Source organism: Vidua macroura, chromosome 2, assembly GCF_024509145.1.
Source record: "Vidua macroura isolate BioBank_ID:100142 chromosome 2, ASM2450914v1, whole genome shotgun sequence".
In the NCBI taxonomy this organism is placed as follows: Eukaryota; Metazoa; Chordata; class Aves; order Passeriformes; family Viduidae; genus Vidua; species Vidua macroura.
The window spans coordinates 105,755,721-105,780,093 of record NC_071572.1 but is presented as its reverse complement, the minus strand read 5'-3'; the positions used below and the strand labels follow the sequence as shown (position 1 = coordinate 105,780,093).

Genomic DNA, 24,373 nt, shown 5'->3' with positions numbered 1-24,373 from the left:
GCTGAGCAGGGAAAAACTTATTTCATAAAAGGACTTTACAGTTGAAATCTTAAGGAGTTAGGATTGCTTGTCTGACCATTTCTGCTAAAGTTCCTGCTCTTCATTCTATTTTTGACATGTCTTCAGATATACTGTTTATTATTGGATTTTAGATGTCATATACATATATTACACATTTTATGTGTATGTATTTTTAAGTTATGCACTCTCTGAGGTGTTTTTCCCAATTTGACTACATGACTTTGCTTTAATACCATGTTAATATTTACATAATACTAAAATAGGGCTGGATACTTAATGTAACAGCAACTAGATGTCAAACTATTATTTCCTTTATCTAAAGTGTGAAGGATATGAGCTAATATTTAGCCAAATAAAAGTGTTTCCAAGCTTTGATATTATTCATGCTTTCCTAGAGATGTTAACATAACCCTGTAATTGGCATGAATTCTATCCAGCAATGAGCACTGTAGGAAATACACTTTATGTTTGTTACTTGTTTTTAAGGCACAGTAGAAATTCATAAGCTATAAGAAGCCATGCATTTGAATGTGGCTGATTTTCTCTCTGTGAAATTAATGTATTCTGATGGGAGTAATATCAAGCTTAACATATTTCTCAACAGAGAGCTTTCTCTGAAAGATCTTCATTGGGATATAAGTGCATAATTTCCAAACAGCATGTTATGTTGAACAGACACTTTCAGAAAATCTGCATTTGAACTCTCCTCCCCAGAAAAAAAAAAAAAAAGAAATAAAAAAAAAAAGAAAAAGAAAAAGAAAGAAACAGTTATTTTGCTTAGCTTCCAGTTCTTATCTTCATAGTGAACAAGCAAGGCATGACAACATGGTTCTGGTATACAAGCCCTGAAAAATAAGATTTATAAAGCAAAAACACAACTCAGACTAGGGTTGTCTTTAGCTTGTCAGTTTGACTTCTGTGTGAGCAGAAGAAAGGTTTGTGCCACTGGGGAACTGCTTGGAAACCCTGTGTGAAACTTCTTTAGGCCACTCACTTCAGTCCCCCCGGCCAGATAACCTCAGCACGTACTGCAGACCCAGATGTGACTCCTGCTCAGGGGTGCTGGGCTGGTAAGAACTGGTGTGTTGTGCTACTGGAAGAGTATGGCAAAAAGGCCTCATCATCCTCACCACAGCCCACTGCTGCATGAGAGGCAGCCTCCCAAGCCTCATAGACCCTGCTGCTGCTTTCCTGCTGGCCACTTCCCCCTCTTTACCTTCCTGCCTTTCTCTTTTTCTCTTTTTTTGTCTCTATTTTCCCTGTCAAGCAACTTCATTGCTAAAGCCAACATATGCTATAACTTATAGATGCTGCTGCTGAAGCTCTGTGCCTCTAAACTTGTGCAGCAAGAACCTTTTGTTTCTTTTTTGTTTCTGTTGGGGCACAGTTTGGGTAGCCAGTGAATCTATGGGAAATGGGGCTAGAAAAGCACAGAACTTTTTGCTGAGTTCCATGCTGCTGGTTTGTTTTTCTTTTCTTTCCCCGTTTAATTTGACTAGAGTTGAGAAACAAAGAAAGCCAAATCCAAAGCATTGTTGCTCAGGCAACAAGAAATAGCTAAGAATGAAAACTGCAGCTTCATTAAAAGTGATGCAAAGGATGTGCTGTGGTTTACTATGGAAATTTCTGTCAATCAAACCTGGGTGCATTATGAAAACATCAATTTCCATCAGATTCACTACATAAGCAGCTCAACCTGCCACGACAAGTTTGCATTTGTTTATATTCATTGGAACTGTTGCTGCTTGGAAGTTAAAACGTTTTTGGCAGGCACCAAAGAGAGAAATGTGGTTAAATGCTTCTTGCCAATTATCAGTTCTGCTGGATATATCATACAGCTACCTAAGAAATCTGACAGGCTTCATAAAATCTGCCTCAAGCTAATTAGTAATGTCAATGCTTTTCAAATGACTGTTGATATTATTGCTGTACCTCATCCAGGGACCATCACCCTGTGTATTCACGAGATCTGGCAAAGTGTCATAGCCATGAATCCAAAACATTCTGAAATATGAATGTATTTCTGTCCTTTTATCTCCTCTGTACTCCTCTGTTCCCAGAGGAGTAATCCTGTTTTATCTTATGGATTTAGTTAATGTTAACTTAGGTAACTGAAGAGAAAGAAAACACATGGCAAAACTTCCCACATTAATGACTTGACATTATACATTCATGATAATGAATATGATAATGAGGTGGCACATACAACTACAAAGAAAGTGCTAGATTCTGCAGTCTTACTGTATCTCATGACACTTGACTTAGTTTCCCTTTAGTCTTGAACTGCTGGAATTAATTAATTAATTAAAGGGCAATTTGGGGGGTGAAATGCTTGATTAAGAATACAGAACAATCATACAAAAGTAAAACAATCCCATAGAACCCAAAAAAACCCCACAGTATTTTATATACAAAAACGCACCACACACATAATAACATGTGCATTGTTGTTAACCTTTATGGTATAGCTAGGAAACAGGAATGTAGTAATGGAAAAATCTAATAATGTTCTTCTTTCAGGTGTTAACTTTGTTAAAGTATTAAACACACTCTTATCACTAGCAAGCAATATTGCTATTTTTGTGGTAGGCTTGAGTCTAATGTTCTGACCCAGACTGTCCTCACTGTGTTAGACACTACAGGCAAACAGTAAGAAACCCGTCCTACCACATAGATCTTGTAACCTACATAATAAATACAACTAAATGCTAATGAGAGGTGAAGGAGTGGGCAGATGGTTGTCTTTATTTCACAGAGGGGGAACCAAGTCAGCAATTAGTTCAGTGAGATACCACAGATCGAAGAGGGGCCCTGCAACAGAAAGATAATCCCAAACCAGCCTTCCTGCATCAAAGTCCAGAGCATTTACCAGGTCAGAATTCTTCCAGCAACAAGAGCTGTGGAAGCAAAAGAGAAAGTATACCTAGGCATTCGTTGGAGAGGTTGACAGAATTGTGAGTCATTAGGTAGAAAAAGGAAATGGGATGCTGGAGGATAGGATTATGGAAAAGCTAAAAGCAAAGCTTTTAATCTATGAACCTTCTCTTCACAGATAGTTGAGGTATGAGTGCCAAAATAAAATGTTTATTTTAGGTTTATTTCCAGTAGGAGACTTCATAAAATGTGTGGATTGTGGTTTTTTTTTTCCATTTAATTTCATCAGCTGTTGGAAGGTCTGTGCTGTCTCTTAGTTTCTGGAGATCAAAGTGTAGGCAGGGAAAAATAATATAATCTGCCACTTTGGAATAATTTGCCACAGCAGGCATTCCTGGTGCAAATCAGAGTACAAATCAGATGGTGAATCAGTGATCTCAAAAGAGGATTACTTTGGATTAGTTGTCCAGTGAAGCAGGCACTTTGTACAATGCAGCAGACAGCTCCAGCATGAGCCAATTCATTGCTTGTTTTCAGTTTGTTTTTTTTTTTTTTTCATTTTAAAGGAACATTAGGTTACCAATGGATTCTCATACACTAATTAACAGTATTTTGACAGTGTTTGTGTCTAGAAGACAGATTATGTGACAATACCACTAAGCAAACTTAATCTCCAGATTTTCAGGAGAGGGAGGAAGCTTGATAGGAAGCAGTCCAAGCTGCATTTTTGTTGACAGCAAGTGCAGGTTTAAACACTGGTTTGAAGGTTGTCTTGAATGTCCATTTCAGTTTAGAGCTTGATTTGTGAGACAGGGACGAGACAATTCTGTCTGGCCATGGTTCAGTTCTACTGCTTCTCTAGTTTAAGAATGTGATGTTTTAGTGATGCTTTAATTATAGAATTGTAGAATGGCCTGGGTTGGACGGGACCTTAAAGATCATCTGGTTCCAAACCCCTGCCAAGGACAGGGTCACATTACACTAGACCAGGTTGCTCCAAGCCCCATGCAAGCTGGCCTTGAACACTCCCAGGGATGGGGCATCCCCAGCTTCTCTGGGCAACCTGTGCCAGGGCCTCACCACCCTGATATTAAATAATTTCATCCTAATCTCATCTAAACCTACTCTGTCTCAGTTTGAAGCTGTTCCCCCTTGTCCTGTCACTCCAGGCCTTTAGTCTCTCTCTATCTTTCCTGTGGGCTCCGTTCAGATACTGTAAAGTCACAATTAGGTCACCCCAAGGCCTTCTCTTTTCCAGGCTGACCAATCCCAGTTCTCTCAGCCTTTGCTCACAGCAGAGCTGCTCCATCCCTCTGATCACCTTGGTGCCTCCTCTGGCCTGGCTCCAGCAGCTCCCTGTCCTTCCTGTGCTGGGAGCCCAGAGCTGGATGCAGCCCTGCAGGTGGGGTCTCAGCAGAGCGGGGCAGAGGGGCAGAATCCCCTCCCTGCCCTGCTGCCCACGGGGCTCTGGATGAGCCCAGCACACGGGGGGTTCTGGGCTCCCAATGGCCAGGGCATGTCCAGCCTCTCACCCACCAGTACCCCCAGGTCCTTCTCCCAGGGCTGCTCTTGAAGAAGAGCTTTAATACCATTTTACTGATAGTATACATTGCTAAATTAATCTGCTGTTCAGTTTCACATGACTGGTATAAGTAACAAGGTGATTATATACACCATTTATCCATTTACAAACGCAATGCCCCGTTTCTTCAGGTTAATGTTTAACTCCATCATGCTGTAGCTGTGAGTTCGTTATTGTACATAATCAACCATTTTGCCACCTCCCTGATTATGGGTTCTGGTCATTTACTAATAAAGATAAAGCCATTCTTGCTAAATTCTAAAGCCAACAAAGTTGGCTTGTTGGCTTAAGAAGCACCATCTATCGAGAACCAATCTCTGGGGTGGCTCTAAAAGGATTGGAAGAGAAGTGAAGGACTGTTGTGGTGTGTTTTCATTTATTATTGTTTTTAATAGTTGATTCTGTACTCGCCCCCAGCCCCCCAGGCATTGGTTCAGTCCCTGCTGTCAGTCCTCCCTTATTCCTACCCCATGTTCCAGAGGATTCCCTGTCATTTATGTACCCCTCGATGCTTCATTGGTTTAGTTAGACTGTTCCCCTCCCCTGGAGTTCCCTATTGGTTTAAACATTGTAATCCCCGCCTTATGTTCCTCCCTGCCACTCTGCTATTGGGTCCTAGTCCCAAGTTCCACCCCAGTCCTGTCCTTAAAAATCCACTGCTTGGGTTTGTGTGGGGTCTTTGGCTTTGCTGGATATTCAAATTGTGGATGGTTTGCATAATAAACGATTCTCGGATAAGCAAGCAAGGCCCATCTTGTCTTTTCCACATTGATCACTCAGCATCTGCTTAGGAAATTCGGGGTCCTGGGGAGGCGTCGCAGCCCCCTTCAGTCACTCACACCCAGCACACCGCTGCGTGCCGCTGCTGCTGCGCCGCAGCAAAGGACAAGAACTCACCTGGACATCATGCACTAAAAAGAGGGAAATTGTGCATATTCTGTGTGTGAAACTGTGTCTGTTTCTGTATGCATGGGAAGCAGTCTTTGATGGAAAGCTCAAATTTCCTATAAACAATATAAAACCCCTGTGGGAGAAGAGCAGAAGTGGCCAGCTCTTACTGTGATGGCAGCAAAAAACACATGCAAAAGCTTGAGGTCCAGGCAGCTTTACTTAAGCTTTTGTGAAAGTCAAGCCCAGATCCAGTGGCACTATTTTCTCCTGTATTTAAACAGTAACAGCTCTAGATTATAGTCCCAGCTCTGCCCCCCCGCCCTTGACACACTGGGGAGAAGTGTGAGCTAAAATTTCAGGAGTCACTGGTGAACAGTGACTTTGCACCATTGTTTCTGTGTTCAGATCAAGCCTCAACAAGTGCTGGGAAGCTTGGTGTGTCTGCTCCAGACAAAGGTCAGCACATTGCTTCTGATTCAGTGCCAGACTGGTTGGTCTGCCAGAGGTTTCCTCCTCTGTATCATCACCTTACTGTCTCTGGACTCTGCAGCAGGCTAGAAGTAAGCCAGAAGAAGAAGAAAATTTTGCAATTGCTCTTGAATCTTCTTTTGAAATGGATGAAAATGTTGTTTCCCTGGTGCCGACTGTCCTAGGTGAGACACCAGTTTCATCAATGAACAAAGTACTATGATAAGTGACAGGGACACTTACACTTCTAAACTGCTGGGATGGAATGAGGTCAAGTTTGGCACAGTGCATTACATCAGCTGGAGGAATCCTCCTTTAAAAAACAGCCCTTGCCAGCCATGCCACATACATGTTCTAGCCTGCTTGTGTAAAACCACCACTGAAAGCCTCTTTGGCTGTGGCAATGTTCAGGTATGTTTCTGCAAGAAGCAGTATAAATGCCTGCTGTCTTTTATGTATATTTGTAATACGGCTCTGTGTGCTCTCAGTCATCTACAGTGCGCTGCTCCTGGAGCACACCAATGATCCTCTGCCATATAGCAAACATCAGAACCTATCCTTTACATAAAGAAATACTTCTTCAAACACATGGAAATTCAGATTTGCAAAAATTGTTAGGACAATGATAGAGGACAGAAGTTTCTTGGTTGATTTAGGGGTCATCCAAGTCCACCTGTGCTTAGAATGCATTGTTACTTAACAGGAATGGCAAACCTTAGAAGGATAACAAATAAGACTGAATGAGTTTTCCTCATGTGGCAGACTGGAAACCTGTCTATGTGTCTATGGCAGAAACAGAATCAACACCAGATTCTTAGCAAATATATTTGTTTGTCTTCAAATTCTTCCAAAACCTGACAAAGTGCTAAAGGCTTTTTAATCTTGGCATGTGCAACTATTTCTTATGAAATAAAATGTTTGCTTATGAAATCTTCCTGTCCCTGCACATCATTACAAGTTGCCTAGGTACCAGTATAAACCTAACCCTGACCTTAAGCGTAGCCAAGTGCTTAAGCAAATGTTTCATTTTTACCTATGAACAGTTCTACTGAAGTCACAGCTCTGAAATTCTGCATGTGATTTTCCCAGTCATGTGTTCATTATACAGAAAGGAAAAATCCAATCTACATACACATATTATATGTACATATATATACATACACGTGTATCTACCTGTACAAAAGATAATGATGTATATAGCAGCCTACTATACTACACATCAATCAGATGAATTTTTGAGCATTACCCAGATGTTTTTGACTCCAGACTCTCCTGACTCCCTTCGATGTTTGTGCCAAAAGGTACAAATAGGCCATTGGAATGAGAAGGCAATTCACTGAAATCCATTGTTCACACAATATGGTGAATGGCAAACCTGTGCTGAATACACATAAATGCCTAATAAGGAGACAGCCATAATATGACTGTCTGTGTGACATCTGTTTTTTTTTCCGGTGTTCAAACATCAGTGAGCTGTTGTTGACAGATGTGAATATTATATATTATATGCATGCAAAAAAACCCACAGTCTCTGCCTTAGCTTTTGACTTGGAGACTGAAGGATTCCTTGTTATCATGTATTTTTGATTTTGTAGAAGTTTTTTTTTTTCATTTAGGACACATTCCCCTCCAAAAGGTGCCTAATGACGTTATGTGAAAGGACAGGAAGTCATATTGCCTTATAATTTATTGCTACCTGCACTTAACACTATCCATATTAAACATAAATCCTCTACTGCTCTGAACTGTACTCAGGGAAATCAGAAGCAAATTATACAAGCTATGGCTATTCTGCCTTTTTTCATTCCCAGGGCATTAACTTATTTGTTGTGTTTGTACCTTGGAAGAAGCAAGTGAATTTAGTGATAGCTGCTTAGCAGTCAGTGCTACGCACAGAAACTGAATTTGAACATAAGCGTATCTGCTGTTCCAAGCTCTCTCCTGGGACTAAAAAGGCAGACAGATTATATTTTGCTATGGTAAGAAATTGTACGTGTAAGAACATGAGTAACAATAAAACCATTAAAACCTGAGGTAGATTTTATTTCCTGAGCTCCTGGATGTGTTTGGGCTTAATGGCATGTATGAAACACTCATAAATGCCAATACATGGAAATTTTCTGACCTTGCAGATTTGGATATAGTTTCCAGCTCACCCTCTGTACTGTCTTGTCTTATCCCAGGTGTGTTGAGCTCTGTTCAGGCAGGACAATGTCCTACTCGCTGCTTGCTCCAGTGCTGTCACTAATCCTGGTCCAGCTTGGGGTGGGTTCATCAGGAAAGGGAGGGACAGCACCGAGCTGCTCGGCGTACTTGGAATGGAAGGGAAAGGAAACTGCAACGACTGAAATGTACCACCAGAGAGAGCTTTTGTCTTGCTGACTTTATCAGGGACGCTGCACATGGCTGTACTGCAGCTCTCAGCTCGCAATGGAAGGTTTTGTAAGTGTTGAATTATCAGGTGGAGAGTTAAGAATTGAAATTCACCGCACTGATACCATTTAACTGCACACTTGATCCTTTGAAGCAATCAGGACAGCTGGTACAACTGCTGTCAGCCAGGGGAAAGCTACTGCAAGATTAATGTTTCATATCTACAAAGTCCTGGTCTGACACTGGTTCCTCTGATTTTGGCTGGTACAATCCAGAGAGCGTGGCGTACTCTGGGAGTGATGGGACTGCCCTTCGAATTGAGTGGGGCCCTGTGCTGCACATCTCTCCTTTGCCATGAAATCGTAGATTCATAGCAGTACAGAATCACATAGGTTGGAAAAGAGCTCCAAGACCATTAAATCCAACATTTGACCAATCAAGCTCAGGCATAATCTTGCTCTGGGAATATCACTTTTGATTTCCACAACTGACACATTACACAATTGCAAAATATTTGTTAAATGTATTCGATCACACATTCATTGAGCTTTGAAATACTCTTTTTGATTGCTCTGGATTTCTTAGGTGGAGAAAAACAGCTTCAATGCAATGGATACAACTTCACACAAAGTTTTGTTTCACTCTTCATTTGTCTGTGTGGTCGAGCTTGAAATGTATCTTATCTGGTATTGTTTGGGGCCAGCACTGGCTCAGGAACAGAATCAGATAGTTCAAAGCTCTGAAGCCGTTTCTGGGAAGTGTCAGAACATGTTTGCAGGTTTCCTGGCTTCTTTCCTGGGCATTCAGTGTTGCAAGGAGGATACCAGGCAAAACGGACGATAACTGGGATCCAGCATCTCTACCAGCCTTGTGGTTTGAGAGGAAGCATCCCTCTCTCTGCTCTCCCCACCTCCAGTATCCCTTCTCCACTTTTATTGCAGAAGTGTGTTTGCAGTTTTAGAGGTGAACAATACTATCATCATGTGAGCCTCCTGAGACCTGTGTGGAAGCGAATGGAAACCTTCACTGAGGCAACCATGTCCTTCATTCTCACAGGATTGTTATCGTTCAGATCCTTCACTTTACTGGGCCACACTGCTCCTTCCCACACTAAAACTTCATGGACTGCTGGGGAATAGGCCTGTAAAGAAGCAGTTCTCACTGCAGGTAGAATAATTGCAGAGGTGCAGAATTATTGCAGCTGGCTCTGTTCTCTTCCAGAAACTGTCTAGTCCTAGGAATGCCTGATATAGGAATTTCTTAGTGTCTGAAATGCTCCTCATTGCAATGTCTCAGTGTATCAGTGTAGTCATTTATATATATATATATATATATATATATATATATTTTTTTTTTTTTTTTTTTGGTGGCAAGAGATCAAACAGCATATTAAATAGCCACCAAAGCAGCACATGCCCTCTAAGTGAGCCAGACACATGACCAAACTCCACACAATCTGATTGTATGTAGACATGAATAGCAAGAAGCCCTGGAGAAAAAGACCATACTACAGGTCACGTGGATTATTCTGGCATGTTATGTCAAGCCAGCTTAATTATAGATTGTCTTTAATGCCATGTTCCAGGCTTTTATTTTGTGTGTGTGTCACTAAATAAATAACAACACTTACAGCTTAATACTTTTGTGAAGTCCTAAAAAAGCTAAGCTATTCATGTTGGCTTGGGATTCATATAGACAAGGTTTCAAACTTCAGTGGTTCTGGCTGGGAATGGCTGATTATGCCCAAGTATCCTGGTACAGAAGCAGGCACTCGTTTATTTGTGTGCTCAAAAAGAACATTGTGGCAGTAGATGTATTCCAATGTAGCTTTCAAAAATTTATTTTAACAAAAATGGACCTTTTAAATTTATTCCACCTTAATTTTCACCCCAGAGTGAGGTCTTTATTTGTGATTGTTGCACTAGCTGCTTGCTGAGAATCCTGCAGCATTCCAGGCCTTGATATCAATGAGGACAGACACATTGCTGCACTACTTGATTGACCAGGTATGCAGTCAGAGCTGATCATATTAAAAATTTATCAGCTCCAAGTGAGATTTTAGAGTTGCTGGAGTTTGAGACTGTGCTTGAAAGGAAAGGTGAAAAGCTGTCATAAATAATACAGGATTTGACCCTGCAAGACATTGTGCCCTTTGGTAATATGTGAAACTCTCCTCTCAGCCACCTTCATCATTCAGAGTTAATGATGATAAAATAAAGCTTTGGACAGGCTGGACTGATGGATTGAGGCCAATGGTCTGAGGCTCAACAAGGCCAAGGAAAAAGGACCTGGGAGTGCTGATTACAGCAGCTGAACAGGAGCCAGCAGTGCCCAGGTGGCCAAGAAGGCCAATGGCCCCTGGCTTGGATCAGCAGTGGTGTGACAGCAGGACCAGGGCAGTGATTGTCCCCTGTGCTGGGCACTGGTGAGGCCACACCTCAATCCTGTGTTCAGTTTTGGGTCCTTCACTGCAAGAAGGACATTGAGGGGCTGGAGTGTGTCCAGAGAAGAGAACAGAGATGGGGAAGGGTCTGGAGCCCAAGCCTGGTGAGGAGCAGCTGAGGGAGCTGTGGTTGTTTGATCTGGAGGAAAGGAGGCTCAGCGGGAACACTGTCACTCTCTACAACTGCCTGAAAGGAGAGTGTACCCAGGTGGGGTCAGGCTCTTCTCCCAGGTCACAAGTGACAGGACAAGAGGAAATGGCCTTAGGCTGCACCAGGGGAAGTCTAGATTGTACATTAGGTAATATTTCTTTCCTTAAAGGCATCAGAACAGACTGCCTAGAGAATTGGTGGTCTGATTCTCTGGAGGTTTTTAAAAGTTGTATATATGTGACACTGAGGGTCATGGTTTAGTGGTGTGCTTGGCAGTGCTAGGTTAATGGTTGGGTTTGATGATCTCAAAGGTCTTTTCCATCTGAAATTATTCTGTGATTCTGATTTTAAAACTTTAAACTGAGTGCCTGGCTGTGTCTGTGGATGCAGTTTGGCTTTTTTGCAGCTGCTCTACAACCAATTCCTGCACAGGAAGGGTAAGGTGTGATACTGGAGCCGAGCACTGCCTGGAGCAGGGGCCCTCCATGCCCAGCAGTGCATGTTCCCAGGACCAGCCCTGCCATGGCCTCTGAAGCAGTGTCAACTCAACCATTTCTCAGACCACAGTGTGAATCTGCTCAGGGAACTGATTTGGGTGAAAATAAGCCAGCATAACAGGGCACAGGGACCTGTGCCTGCCCACATGCAAAAGCAGAGGAAGCTGCATAAGGGAAGGGATGCGGAGAAACTTGGGGAGGCACAAAGCCAGCAAGAGCACTCTGACCCTCTGGTTACAATGTGCCTCAGTATGAATGAGGTTATGGCTCTTTCTCTTTCCCACAAAGCGTGGGTGAGGGTGTGAGCTGGCAGCACAAACCTCCTCAGCCTTCCTCATACCAGCCAGCTGCACCAACACACCCACTCATGGCTGTCCTGCCTGACCTTCCTCCCTGCCCAGCTGTGGGTGCTCCTCTGAGCCAGTCAGGGCCAGCAAAGGCTGCAGCTGGGTTTGTGCCTCTTTAAGGACCAGCTCCCAGAAGGGTCTGGAAAAGGCCAGGGCTGGCTTATAGATTGCAGTGGAGAGCCAGAGCACTCTGGTGCTGAGGGGAGGTGGGGCAGTGGGGATGGCTTTGCTTGGGTCAGCTGGCTGGGAAAGCACTGCACCAGCACAAGATAGCCCACCTCAAAAGCTGCTGCACCTGGAGGCTCCTGGTTTGCCCAGAGAGCAGGTATCAGTGGAGTTCCATCACTGCTGCCTGAAGGCTTCTGGACTTGGACAAGAACAATAGCATGGCCTGTTTTGGAAGGGACCTTAAAGATCATCTTCCAACCCCCTGATATGGACAGCAGCACCTTCCACTAGATCAGATTGCTCAGAGGTGTATCCAGCCCAGTCTTGAACATTTCCAAGGATGGGGCATCCACAGCTTATCTGAGAAACCTGTGCCAGTGCCTCATCACCCTCAGAGTAAATATTTTGTTCCTCATGTCTAAAACATCCTCTCTGCCAGTTTAAATCCATCCCACCTCACTCCAGGCCCCTGTAAAAAGTCCTTCTCTGACTTTCTCGTAGGCTCCCTTCAGATACTGGAAGGCCACAATTAGGCCACCCCAGAGCCTTGTCTTTTTTATGCTGGTCAATCCTAATTCTCTCAGCCTTTCCTCACAGGAGAGGTGTTCCATCCCTTTTGGACTCACTCCAACAGGTCCATGTCTTGTGCTGAGGATTCCAGAGCAGGATGCAGTACTCCAGGTGGGGTCAAGCATGTTCCATTTGATGGAGTGCTCACTCCAGTGTTCAGGATGTCTTTCCCACTGCACTGTCATTCCCCAGTGTGCCTCATCTGTCTTGATAGATCTCTTTTCCCTACAAATGACTCCTTTGTCCTTTCCAAATGTACCTTTTCAAAGTTTATAAAGAGAAAGCAACACAACATCAAGTTGCTCTGCACTTCTTTCATAAATGCCAGTGCTAGGCTGAGAGCCTATACTGGATTTTTGAAGCAGGGGACTGCAAATATTACCTTTCTTCTTCTTCTATCAATGTTTTAGCCGAAGGCTTCTAATTTTAGTGTATTGCTTAGCACAAGACATACCACAAGGTAAAAACTGTCTCCAAAGCACAGCAGTTTGGAATGCAAGTGGCACACAGCCTTGTGATATTGAACAGCTGATTCATATCAAAGGAAAAATAAAGGAATAAGGAATATTTACAACGCATTTCATGCAGCTGCTGTGGAGGGAGAGGGTAGTTATCACTGTCTGTGATAACTGTCTGCCTGTGCAAGCCACAGGGGCAGGAGCCTGACCCCCTACAGCCATCCCTGGATGCAGTAGGCATCTCCTGCACCTCCATGTATCCCTCTCCATGGGAAGGCAGCAGGAAGGGGCCACTTCTCCACGGACACCACTTGTGCCCCATGGAAAGCCCAGGAGGTGCTTGCTGGGCTGAGCTAGGGGCTGTGCCCAGAGTGGTGGGCACAAGGAACCTGTCTTGATTGCCTGGGGCCTCCTCTTCTCCCACAGGAGGATGCTGAGCTCTCAGACAGACCCTGGTGCTCCAGCCCTGCCTTTCACAGGACTTTCTTTCCTGAACCATGCATTTACATGGCCAGATGTGGCCCACCCCATCCTGTCCCTGCACAGTCCCTACACATCCCTGGAGTCCCTTGAGGTGCTTCCTTGTATCCCAGAGCCCCAGCTCCCACCACCTTTGTCCTCCTGCAAGGCTAACTACTCCCTCTCCCCAGGAGATCCAGGGAGGAGGAGCAGCTGAGGAGCTGCCTGTGGAAGCTGGAAGGGGCTGCCTGGAGCCCGGCCCACCTCAGCCGCTCTGCCTGGATGGCGCTGTTGGCAGCGCAGAACCAGGCGCTGAGGCCCAGAGCTGGCACGAGCACCCTGGGGGCTCACCCAGAGCTGCTGGCCAAGGACATGGGAGGTCCCGCAGTGCCAGGTGAGTGAATCCGCACAGCCGTGTCCTGGGCTGGCCCCCAGCCACTGTGGGCAGTGGGGAATTCTGCCCCTCTGCTCTGCTCAGGTGAGACCCCACCTGCAGAGCTGCCTCCAGCTCTAGGATCCCCAACCTCAGAAGGGTGTGGAGCAACTGGAATGAGTCCAGAGGAGGCCATGGAAATGCTCTTGAGGGCTGGAGCCTGTCTGCTGTGGAGACAGGCTGGGACACCTGGTGCTGTTCAGTCTGGAGACGAGAAGGTTCTGAGAACTGGGAGCCTCTTCCACTGCCTGAAGGGGCTCTGTGGCTTCTTTGCTTCTTTTTTCTGCCAAGATCAGGATTAAATGCTCAAGACGGTATTTCTTGTTCGGACTCAGATGTTTACTAATTCTTATCTATATTACAGTCTCACAAAGCGTGAGTTCTACAGCACTTCACTAACAAACTAAAAATGGAGCCGTATCTCTCTCTTACAAGGTCTTTTAAGGATAAACTGTCCAATTAAGAAACTACACCTAAAATATTTTTACTTTTAACGCAATAACCAACCACCCACAATGTGGACTTTTTTATCCAATTACACAATACCATGCAAATCTATGAAGAAGAAGGTGGAGAAGAAGGACTAGCCACCACCCTAAAACCTCCATCTTGCCTTATATATATTACTATATTCCAAAACCTTAAACTTTTAAGTTTTCCTCCATGTGATATTACACACTTCTATTCAAACTACATACTCACAATCCCAGTTCTGTCATTCAATTTTGGAAGCCTTCTCCATGGCCTCAGGTCAAATGCAGTGTTCTCTTGGGGGTCAGTGTGTGTCAGCACAGAAAATCTAAAATTCTCAGTAACCAGGGTTCCAACATCTTCATGAACCATGAACACTGCTTTGACAGCTTCGTCAAACCTCAGCTGGATACACTGAATTAGACAAGGTATTTGTGCCTTGTCACCCAAGCATTGGTTTTTGGTTGACTCATGGGGAGCGTGTGCTGCCATGGGGCATGTGAGAAGCCATGCCAAGTTGCAGGCACCAATGTGAGGGAGCAGGTGGCAGGATGGGACCCCAGTTGCTACTTCCTGGACGTGAAGGTGCCCAGGGACCTGGAGCCAAGTGCCCCAAGGCTGGGTCCATACTGTGAACAGTTTACAAGAGGAGAGGGTGGCTCCAGGAGGAAGTTACAAACAAGGAGGGCTGTGCACTGTCACTGAGCAGCCAGGTCTTGGTGTGTGTTACCTGTTTAGTTTGGTCCTTCTGCAGCTTCTCCAGCTGCAAGCACAGAAGGTAGAGGTGAGTACACAGCTGAGTCATAGGCTGTTTTTCATAGAATCATGGAATCATTTAGGTTGGAAAAGCCCTCTGAGATTGAGTCCAACCATTCCCCCAGTACTGCCAAGACCACCACTAATCCATGTCCCAAAGTCCACATATCTGTTAAATCCCTCTAGGGACAGGAACTCTACCACTGCCCTGGGCAGACTGTGACTTGGCTGGACAATCCTTCAGGGAAGGATTTTTTTCCTAATATCCAACCTAAGCCTCCCCAGGCACAACTTGAAACCATTTCCTATTGTCGTGTCACTGATTAACTGGGAGAATAAGTTACCTGGGACATCCCCAGGCTGCCCCCTCTTTTCAAGGAGCTGTTTCACCCTTTCAGGGAAGAGATGGTCACCCTAAGCCTCCTTTTTTCCAGGCTTAGGTCCCCAACTCCCTCAGTTGCTGCTCATCAGGCTGGTGATCCAGATCATTCCTCAGTTTCACTGCCCTTCTCTGGAAACACTCCAGCACCTCAGTGTGACAGTCCCTTTCACACCCAGGAACGTATCCCACCCATGCCTGCAGGTTTTGCTCCAGCCTCTCCAGGGCCCGGCGGCTCTCAGAGAGGGAGCTCGGGAGGTTGGTGACAAGGCTGCCCAGCTGCTGCTGCTCCTCCTCCTCTAGCTGCTGCTTCTCCTCCTCTGGCTGCTGCTGCTGCTCCTCCTCCAGCTGTTGCTGCTGGTCCTCCTCCAGCCGCTGCTGGTCCTCCTCCAGCTGCTGCTGGTCCTCCTCCAGCCGCACTGCTTTTGCCGTGAGGCTGAACACTTCCTGCTTCAGCTCCTCCAGCTGGCAAAGAGAAGAGCAGGGGGACTGTATTGGGTCTGACTGAGACAGAGAGAGATAGTGCTGCTCAGCAGTACCCAAAACACTGGTGTGTTATCAACACCTTTCCAGCTATCCATGCAAAGCACAGCACTGTGAAAGCTTCTAAGTGAAAATGAACGCTTAACAATCCCCCCCAGCAAGGGTCTGGGAGTGGGCAAGATCCTGGGAGTGGGCACAATGAGCCCAACTGATCCAAATTAACCAAAGGGATATTCCACACCATATGATGTCAGCTCAGATATAAAAGTTAAGGGATTATTTTAGTGTTTGCCTTCTGGAGCAACCACTCCAAATGCTGAAGCCCTGCTTCCCAGCAAGTGTCCTAACAACACTTGCTGATGGGAAGTAGAGATTAACTTTTCTCTTTGCTTATGCACACATAAACTTTCACTTTTCCTTTTTTGCTTTAGTAAAGTGCCTTATCTCAACCTACTAGTTCTTTTCCATCTTATTTTTCTCTCCCCTGTCCTGCTGGGAAGGGGAGTGATAATGGGGCTTGGTGGGCACCTGGTGCCCAGCCAAGATCAGACTTCTACAGGGACAAAACATGCCACCCCCTAGGTGTTACTCAAGCTGTAGCCAACATGCACTAGAGCCCCACATGCTGCATCCCACTGGGAGCTGCCCAGTGCCTGCCTTCCTTCCCATTACACCCCCAGGGCACTTAGCTTTCCCCTCAGCTTTGTCCCACTCTGCTCCCTTGGACCAAACACCTTTTTCTCACCATGCAGGAGATGCTCTCTTCACAACCAATTCATGTTGTGGGAGGCTGGGGGAGCCACCAGCTTCCTGGTAGCAGTATTTGCAAATTCAGCCCAAAAGGAGCTCTCCCAGAGTGCTCAGCCCCACATCCCCTATTTAGCAGCAGAGAGCATCAGGCTCTGCCCCACATGGCTTTGCCATGCATCTCCTGCCACCTGCTGCTCTCTCCAACTGGAGTTTATTATTCAAGCCCTTGCTGCAGGAGCCCCAGTGTACCTTCAAAATGTTCCCCATGACTTCTCCCTTCTCCTGGGTGCTGCACTCCTCCAGCTTGGGCAGCTGGTCCTCCAGCATAGAATTCTTTCTTTGTAGAATCTTGTGTTTCTCTTCTAAGTATTTATGGGGACAGAGGTGGGACAGACCATGGTGCAAGACAGAAGAGCCAACCAACCAAGGAGAGACACAGTTCCCCACTCAGTACTGACACCATGCTTTTCCAGCAGCTTTGTCTCTCCCCACTGCAACAACAGCAGCCAGTCCCACCATGAGGAACCCTTCCTAGGAACAGGGAGAGGGTTCCCACAGGACCTGACAGTTACGCAGCTTCTCCCTGTGTGCTGGCACAATTTGGGCAGGAGGTTCCTGGCTGCTGCACCCTGCCTGCAGTTGGCATGTCCCCCAGCTGGGGGGGGCTATGGGGGAGCTACAGCAGGGCACCCACCACTCCCCAGGCCCCCTGACCTTGTCCTGCAGGGCTGCATGCAGCTCCTTCTCCAGCTGTCGCTGCTTTTCCTGCGACTGTGCCATGGCAGTGTTGTGCTCCTCTGAGAGCTCATTCAGGGCTCTCAGTAGCTGGACCATATTGCTGGAGATTTCCTGCAGCTGCCAAGTGAAAATCCACCGAGTCCAGAAGAGAGGCAGAGTGTGCCTTTGCTGTTAAGGGCTCTGTCTACTCCCCATTCCCAAGAGCTGCAGCACACATGGGCATCCTGGGTTTGGGTTAAGAGTGGGCTGTTAGAACAGGCTGCATGGTTTGGACTGGATCCGTGCCCACTGCAATAAAAATGGGCTGCAGGCTATAACTGCCCTGAGGGCATGGGCAGTGTGATGGCAGCACAGCTGTGTCATGGGCTGTTCCCACAGTGTGGGAAACAAGGGAGGAGGGGATTCTGCTCTTCTCTGGTGGGACCCCACCTGAAGAGCTGCCTCCAGCTCTCAGTTCCCCAGTATCACAAGGATGTGGAGCTGCTGAGGCCAGTCCAGAGGAGATGCTCCAAGGACTGCTGAAGCCACTCTGTTCTGGAGACAGGCTGGGAAACACCTAGGGGTGTTCAGCCTGGAGTAGAGAAGGCTCCAGGGACACTTCAGAGCACCTTCCAGCATCTAAAGGGGCTCCAAGACAGCTGGAGAGAGACTTTGGACAAGAAGGAAATGGCTTCCTACTGACAGAGGACAGGGTTAGATCAGATACTGGGCAGAAATTCTTCCTTGAGAGGGTGGTGCAGGCGTGGCACAGGTTGTCTAGAGAAGCTGTGGCTGCCCCATCCCTGGAAGTGTTCAAGGCCAGGTTGGATGGGGCTTGGAGCAACCTGGTCTAGTGGAAGGTGTCCCTGCCCATGGCAGGGCATTCCAGCTGAATGAGCTTTAAGGTCCCTTCTAACCCAGGCCCTTTTTTGATTCTGTGCTTGCTGTTTTCTCCCCAGGTCACAGTGGCAGAGGAGAAAGGTTTGCTTTCTCCCATTTCATGCACTGCTAGGGAAGAGACAGACAACAAAGAGTCTGGGGATGTAGGAGTGATAAGGTCCCACCAAGGAGGAAGGAGTGGATGTTCCTGGAGGATTACCTCTCATTCTTATCCCTCAGCTTCTCCATTTCTCTGGGATCCAGCCAGTCTTCAGCTTGCTTCTCATTGAGCTTTACCAAGCGATCAATCTGCTGCTGCATCGTGGTGATCTGAGCATCTGGGGAAGGGGGCAAGAAAGGGCCCATTACCAACTTTTCATGTCACCTGAAGCCCCCACAACAGCTGCACAGAAACCCTCTGCATCAGGAGATCAAAGAGCCAGGCTACTGGTGCTGCTGCTCAGCATAGCTGTTGCTTCACTCATGGCTTTTGCTGCCCAGGATATATAAGGGAATACAAGATGGAAGAAGGAACCTGGAGTCTCATTTGCAGCCCGGCAGGATGGACCACGCATGAGCAGAGTTGTGGTGGGGTCACAACAGAAAAGTCAGAGAAACAAGGGGAAATCTCTGCCCCACAGACCCCTCCCTGCACCCCAGGACATCCTGTTAGTGACTGACCCTTCTCCATGATGAGCTTGTGATTCTCCACCACCTCCACCTCCATCTCTTCCCGTTTCTTTCTCTCAAAAGCCAGCTGCCCCTTCAGCCACCGCAGCTGAAACTGGGGGGTCAACATGAGGTCCATCATGGGTGAAGACAGAGTGCTGGGCAGGCTGCAGGGAGACACACACAGAGCTGGATTATCCTGATCCAGTGCAGGCCCCATGCAGCCAGACCCACTCTGCTACCCCCATCTCTGGGGCAGGTTCTCCTGCCTGGATCCCCAAGGAACTGCTGCCTTAAAAATCTAGGAACAAAACAATACACATAGAAAACAATTTTAATATAGGTGCTGGAGTGCATCTAGAGAAGGGCAGCAGAGGCGGGGAAGGGTCAGGAGCACAAGTCTGATGAGGAACAGCTGAGGAAGCTGGGGGGGCTCAGACTGGAGAAAAGGAGGCTCAGGGGGGACCTTCTCAATCTCTACAACTCCCTGAAAGGAGGACAGGGACAGTTGAGTCTTGGTCTCTTTTCCCAGGTAACAAGGGACATGACAACAGGAAATGGTCTCAGGTTGTGCCAGGGGAGGTTTAGGCTGGATATTGGGAAAATTCCTTCCATGAAAGGGTTGTCCAGCCATGGCATAGACTCCCCATGGCAACGGTGAAGTTGCCATGGTTGGAGGGATTTAAAAAAAACATGTAGATGTGACACTTGGAGACATGGTAGTGGTGGCCTTGGCAGTGCCAGGGGCAACAGTTTGACTCAATAGTCTCTGAGGGCTTTTCCAACCTGAATGATTCCATGATTCTAAAAGGAACTAGAGCCCAAGCTCACCCCCACCATCCATCCCCACATCCCCACATCATGACCGAGCAATGTGCATCAGGACAGCACAAAGGCAGAACAGGGTATTCCAGGGAGTCAGCGTGCAGCCTAGTTACATCTGCGGCTCCCAAAAGCCACCCTACCCACTCCCCCCTTCCCTCATTTTGCCTGGCAGCCAGGAGGCAGGGCATGTACTTGGTGCTGGGGAAGGAGGCTATTCTCTGCTCCTCAAAGCTGCTGCTGGACACACTGGATGAGGACAGCTCTGCTGGAAATAAAGGGAGAAGAAGGCTTTGATCTTTAATATCTAGGTGGCTGAGCAGCTGGAATCTCAGGGGCACAGGAAGCACAAATTCCAGTAGGGATGGAACAGCCCAACTGAGGAAGCCATAAACCTCCCCTACATCCCCATCCCTTGTGCCCCACAGTGCTTCTGCAGTCCCCAGCAACTCTGCTCCCATGAGACTGTCAGCATCCCACCTGCTCCACTCCTCCAGGGAAAGGCTGAGGTACTGCTGAGTAGGAAGAGCCAGCAGGTCTAAGGCAGCCCTACTCTTGGAGTTTACAGGGCACTGTTTTGTAGCTGAGCACATCTGGGTTGTGCAGCTGCCTTTGTGGCTGGGCAGCTTCAGCAGCACAAACAGGAGGAAAAGCAAGGGCCCAGCATATGCCTTTCTGTTGAGTTATGAGACAGAAGCAGTTTTTGGTTGTTGTAAGGGTGTTTATTGCATGAATATGTCAGCATTGAAGGTGAAGAGTTCAGAGTATTAAAGTCCGTGCTAAAAGCTTTCTGGCATAGAGTCCCGATGTTCCGAGCAGAAGCAGTAGCAGCTAGCAGAAGCTACTACCACCACCTTTGCACCCCATACAGGGGGATTTTATTCATAAATCATCCAATCAGCATCTTGCTCAGGCGCTTTTCCAGCCTCCGCAATTTGCAATGTTCATGATGTTCTGGTCATAGGCTGCTGCGAAGGTTGCAGCAAGCAATGGGCTTCTGCATCCGGAGGATCCTAGGTATGGGGTGGGAGTGGATACTCTCCTTGGGGAGCATGCCTACTCTAATCCTGATTTTCAGGCTACCTGGGACGTTGCTATTCTTGAGTGTCAAAGTGTGGGATTTGGTGCATTGTTGAAGACCATTGAGGCGGCCTCCCCCAGGCCCCAGTGAACAATGATAATGCAGGGGCTGGGCAAACCTTTTATGTCGTTTGTTGAGCAGCTTATTGCTGCCCTGGAGAAGCAGATTGAGGATGCTAACCTGAGGGAGTCCTTTATAAAATAATTGGCCCACTTCAATTCAAACAGTGAATGCTGGAGGATCGCCTTTTCCAGGCGACCAGTTGTGGTGGAAATGGCCATTGCATGTGTTAAGATGGGTGCTGTGGATCACAGGGTGTCTGCTCTAGCAGTTGCTAAGCAGCCAGGCCAGGTACCCTTAGAGGGCAGGCACAGGAAGAACAACAAGGGCAAGAGAAGCAGCAAGATGCACCCAAGCTGGCAGGCACGGGCGCCAGCTTCTTGTGCACTAGATGCCTTAAGGCAGGGCACCTTGCAAGCCAATGCAAGTCAAAACTTGACGCGAATGGCCGGCCTTTGGCAGGCCTGGGAAATGGGAGGAAGAGCGCAAAGAGGAATTGCACCCTGCCAAAAGTGGTTCCTCAGAGCACGGCACTGGCTCAGGTTTGCCCGGCCAGCTCGGAGACATCACCCATGGCTCCGCTGGCGTGGATGTATGTACCATCAGTGCAGTCATCCTAGAATCCAATGGTGAGCATAAAGTCCCTTTGAATGTCCTTGGACCTCTGGGACAGGGACTGGGCACATTGCTTGTGGGGAGATATAATGTCACCCACCAAGGGATATTTGTTCACCCGGGAGTCATTGACTCTGCCTTTTCAGGTCTGGTTTTTGCCACAGTTTTCACACCCTCTCCCTCTGTCACTATTCCGGCAGGGACTCAAGATTGCTCAACTTTTGCTTTTTCAGTCATGTGTCCCCAGGACTGACATGGAGACTCATGGGACTGGTGGTTTCGGATGCAAGGGACTGCCACGAGCCCTCTGGTCTGTCACCATTTTTGCTTGGCGACCTCAGATGGTGTGTACTCTGACCCTGCCAGGTGCCACCTGCTGAAGATCGAGCTGCAAGGTTTGATTGACACGGGGGCAGACGTGACTGTCATCTCCTGTTGTATTGCACTAAATAGTTTATTTAGTTGTTGTTGTTTTGCACTGGGTGTTTGGTAATTTGCAGTGTTCACATGGTTTGTTCCATATCTCCCCTTCTCCTCCCAGAGCCTTGTGCTGGTGGTCTTAGCCCGGGTTACTTCCTCCCCTCACCCCTCCCATCAGTTGTGCCTCTGCCTCCTTCCCCCCGGGTTTAAAATCTCCTGCTATCCGGCATTCGCTCTCTTTTCCCCCTGGGACGTCGCCCGGATCTCAAGGTGACTCCTATCAAGGAATAAAACAGGATTTTAGTCCTGAGGAGAAGAGCATCTCGTGTCTTTTACTTTTGTCCTTGTAAAGGCTGCGAGGGGCCAGGGTCCAGAGCTAGCCAGATCAGACCCGAAAGGCCCCGAGAGCTCAGCTGGCGCTCCAACATGGGGCTTGATTCAGAGACCCATGGATAGCAGCTGGAAATCCATCCACGTGTGGATTTCACAAGCTTTGGGACTGTCAGCTACCTCAAAACTACTACGCCACTTTTTGGATGGCGCAGAGTCAGGAGGGAGGGACCGGCCCAAGAACGAGTCAGTTCCGGACAAAGGACTTCCTTGCAACGTTCCAGCCAAGCCAGGTCCCCAGGAGGGGTGATTATACCCTGCGAGTGATAGTGGAACCCCGGAGTGACTCCCGGGTGGTGGGGGGTAGTCTCCGGTGCAGGGGAAGGGTGCTAGCCCCAGGTGGAGGGGTTTGTGTGTGCAGGAGGCTCCGGGCGGCAGTGCAGCGCCGGTGGCGCGGGTCCGTGTGGTGCGGCGCTGGTGGAGCAGCTCCGGGTGCGAGCAGTTTCCGCACGGGATGGCGCCGGCTCTGTGCCGCGGCACTTTCGGTTTCTCTGTGGCGTGGGAGGCGTCGGCAGCTCCCGGGTGTGATGGGAGAGCACGGGGAGAAACCGCGGCTTGTACTTTCTTACTGAGCACGGGCAGCGCCGATCCGCGGCTTGGCCACGTGGCGCGGCAGAGCCTGTGCAGCTGCCGGCGGCGGTTTTGAAAGCCGCGCAGTTTTGCATGGGAGCGGTTTTGCTCTTACCTCACAGTTGGGGGAGGGAAAACTGCTGATGCTTCCCTTAGTTTGGCTGTGGACATTGTTGCACTTTCACTTTCTGTTTGTGCTTGTTGTAAGGAAGGTAGATTAAGAGTGCAGAAAGGAAATAACATCAGAAATGGGTGCAAAGTTTTCTGCAACACAGAGAGGCATTTATATCCTAGTTAGAGATTCCCTGAGTAGTGGAAATGTTAAAGTTTCCAAAGGAGTTTTGAAACGGTTTGTTCACTGGATATCTTTTCATTTCCCTCAGTTTACCCTGCAAAATGTGAATTCTGTCTCTGTCTGGGACAAAATTGGCACGTTGTTAACAGCTAAGGTGGAACAGGGAGACGAAACAGTGTCTAAATTTCTCCCTGTGTTCCTTTTGATTCAGAAAGAAGTGCTAAAGAGGGAAGTGAAGGGACAGCCACAGCAAACCTCCCTTTCTGTGGCTTCCCCTACCCCTCCTCCCAAACCCTCTGCCCCTGAACTGAGAGAAACGTGTGAGGCACCCCAAGAAATGCAGGGTACGTGGCACAGCCACTGTTTCCCTGGCCTCCTGCCTCCCGCTCAGTACCCTGGCTCTGGCAGTTGTGCGCAGGCTGACAGAGCATCTTCCCTGCACCCCTTAAATCCAATTGCTGACCCCCCCAGTTCTGACCCCCCCAGTCCCCAAACTGGCAGCGACCGCATGGTCGGGGGCCAAGATGGCGATGGCCACGTGGCTGGCCCTCCCCCCTACCCTTCTTCTTCCCACAATCCCTTTTGTCCACTTATCCCCAACCCCTTCTGGTTCCACAACCCCTTCTTTCCCCTGGACACTCCCCCCCCTCCCCCCCCCCCATGTTCCCACCCTGCATGATGTCATCCTGCAACCCCATCCCTGGTTCCCATCCTTGCTCTACCCCCCTCAAAGCTCCACCCCTCTGCCAGTTCCTGTTTCCCATGCCTCCCCCCCATCCGGGTCCCACAGTTATCATGGGGGTGGGGTGGGGGCGACCCCTGCCCGCTCCCCAAGGGGGTGGGACTGGGGTGGGGGGTGGTCCCTTGTCCAGTGCCCATGGGGGTGGGGCCGGGAGAGGGGGTGGGCCCCTTGCCGGTCCCCACAGGGGGAGTAGTCCCCCTGCCAGGTCCCATGGAGCTGAAAGGGAAAACCCCAGGCAGGAGGAAGCAATTCCCTCAGTAGCTCCTGTCCTATATTCTGGTGGTAAAAGCGGCCCTAGAAACTATCAGCCCCTCTCCTACCAAACAGAGAGAGTTGTGCAAAACTCAGTTAGATTTCAGTAGACACAGTGAAGTTTTTGGAAGTATGATAAGAGCTGCTTTAACATCCCTTGTGTTTGTTCCAACTGACCTCCGGTATCTTTTCTGGTGCCTGCTTACCCAGTCAGAGTTTGATCTATGGGAAAGTTCCTGGAAGAGATCCCTGAGGGGACTCCTGCTAAGCGAAGCACCCAGGGTGCA

General features: G+C 47.9%; 1 long non-coding RNA gene across 1 annotated transcript; it reads right to left on the bottom strand.

Moving 5' to 3' along the window:
* Window positions 1-21,840: 21,840 nt before the first annotated feature.
* Window positions 21,841-22,913, bottom strand: LOC128803640 (uncharacterized). The gene is made up of 2 exons (XR_008435794.1): window positions 22,484-22,913; window positions 21,841-22,114 (listed from the first exon to the last, which is right to left on the bottom strand). It is a non-coding gene; the product is annotated as an uncharacterized LOC128803640 (long non-coding RNA).
* Between the last annotated feature and the right edge of the window lie 1,460 nt (window positions 22,914-24,373).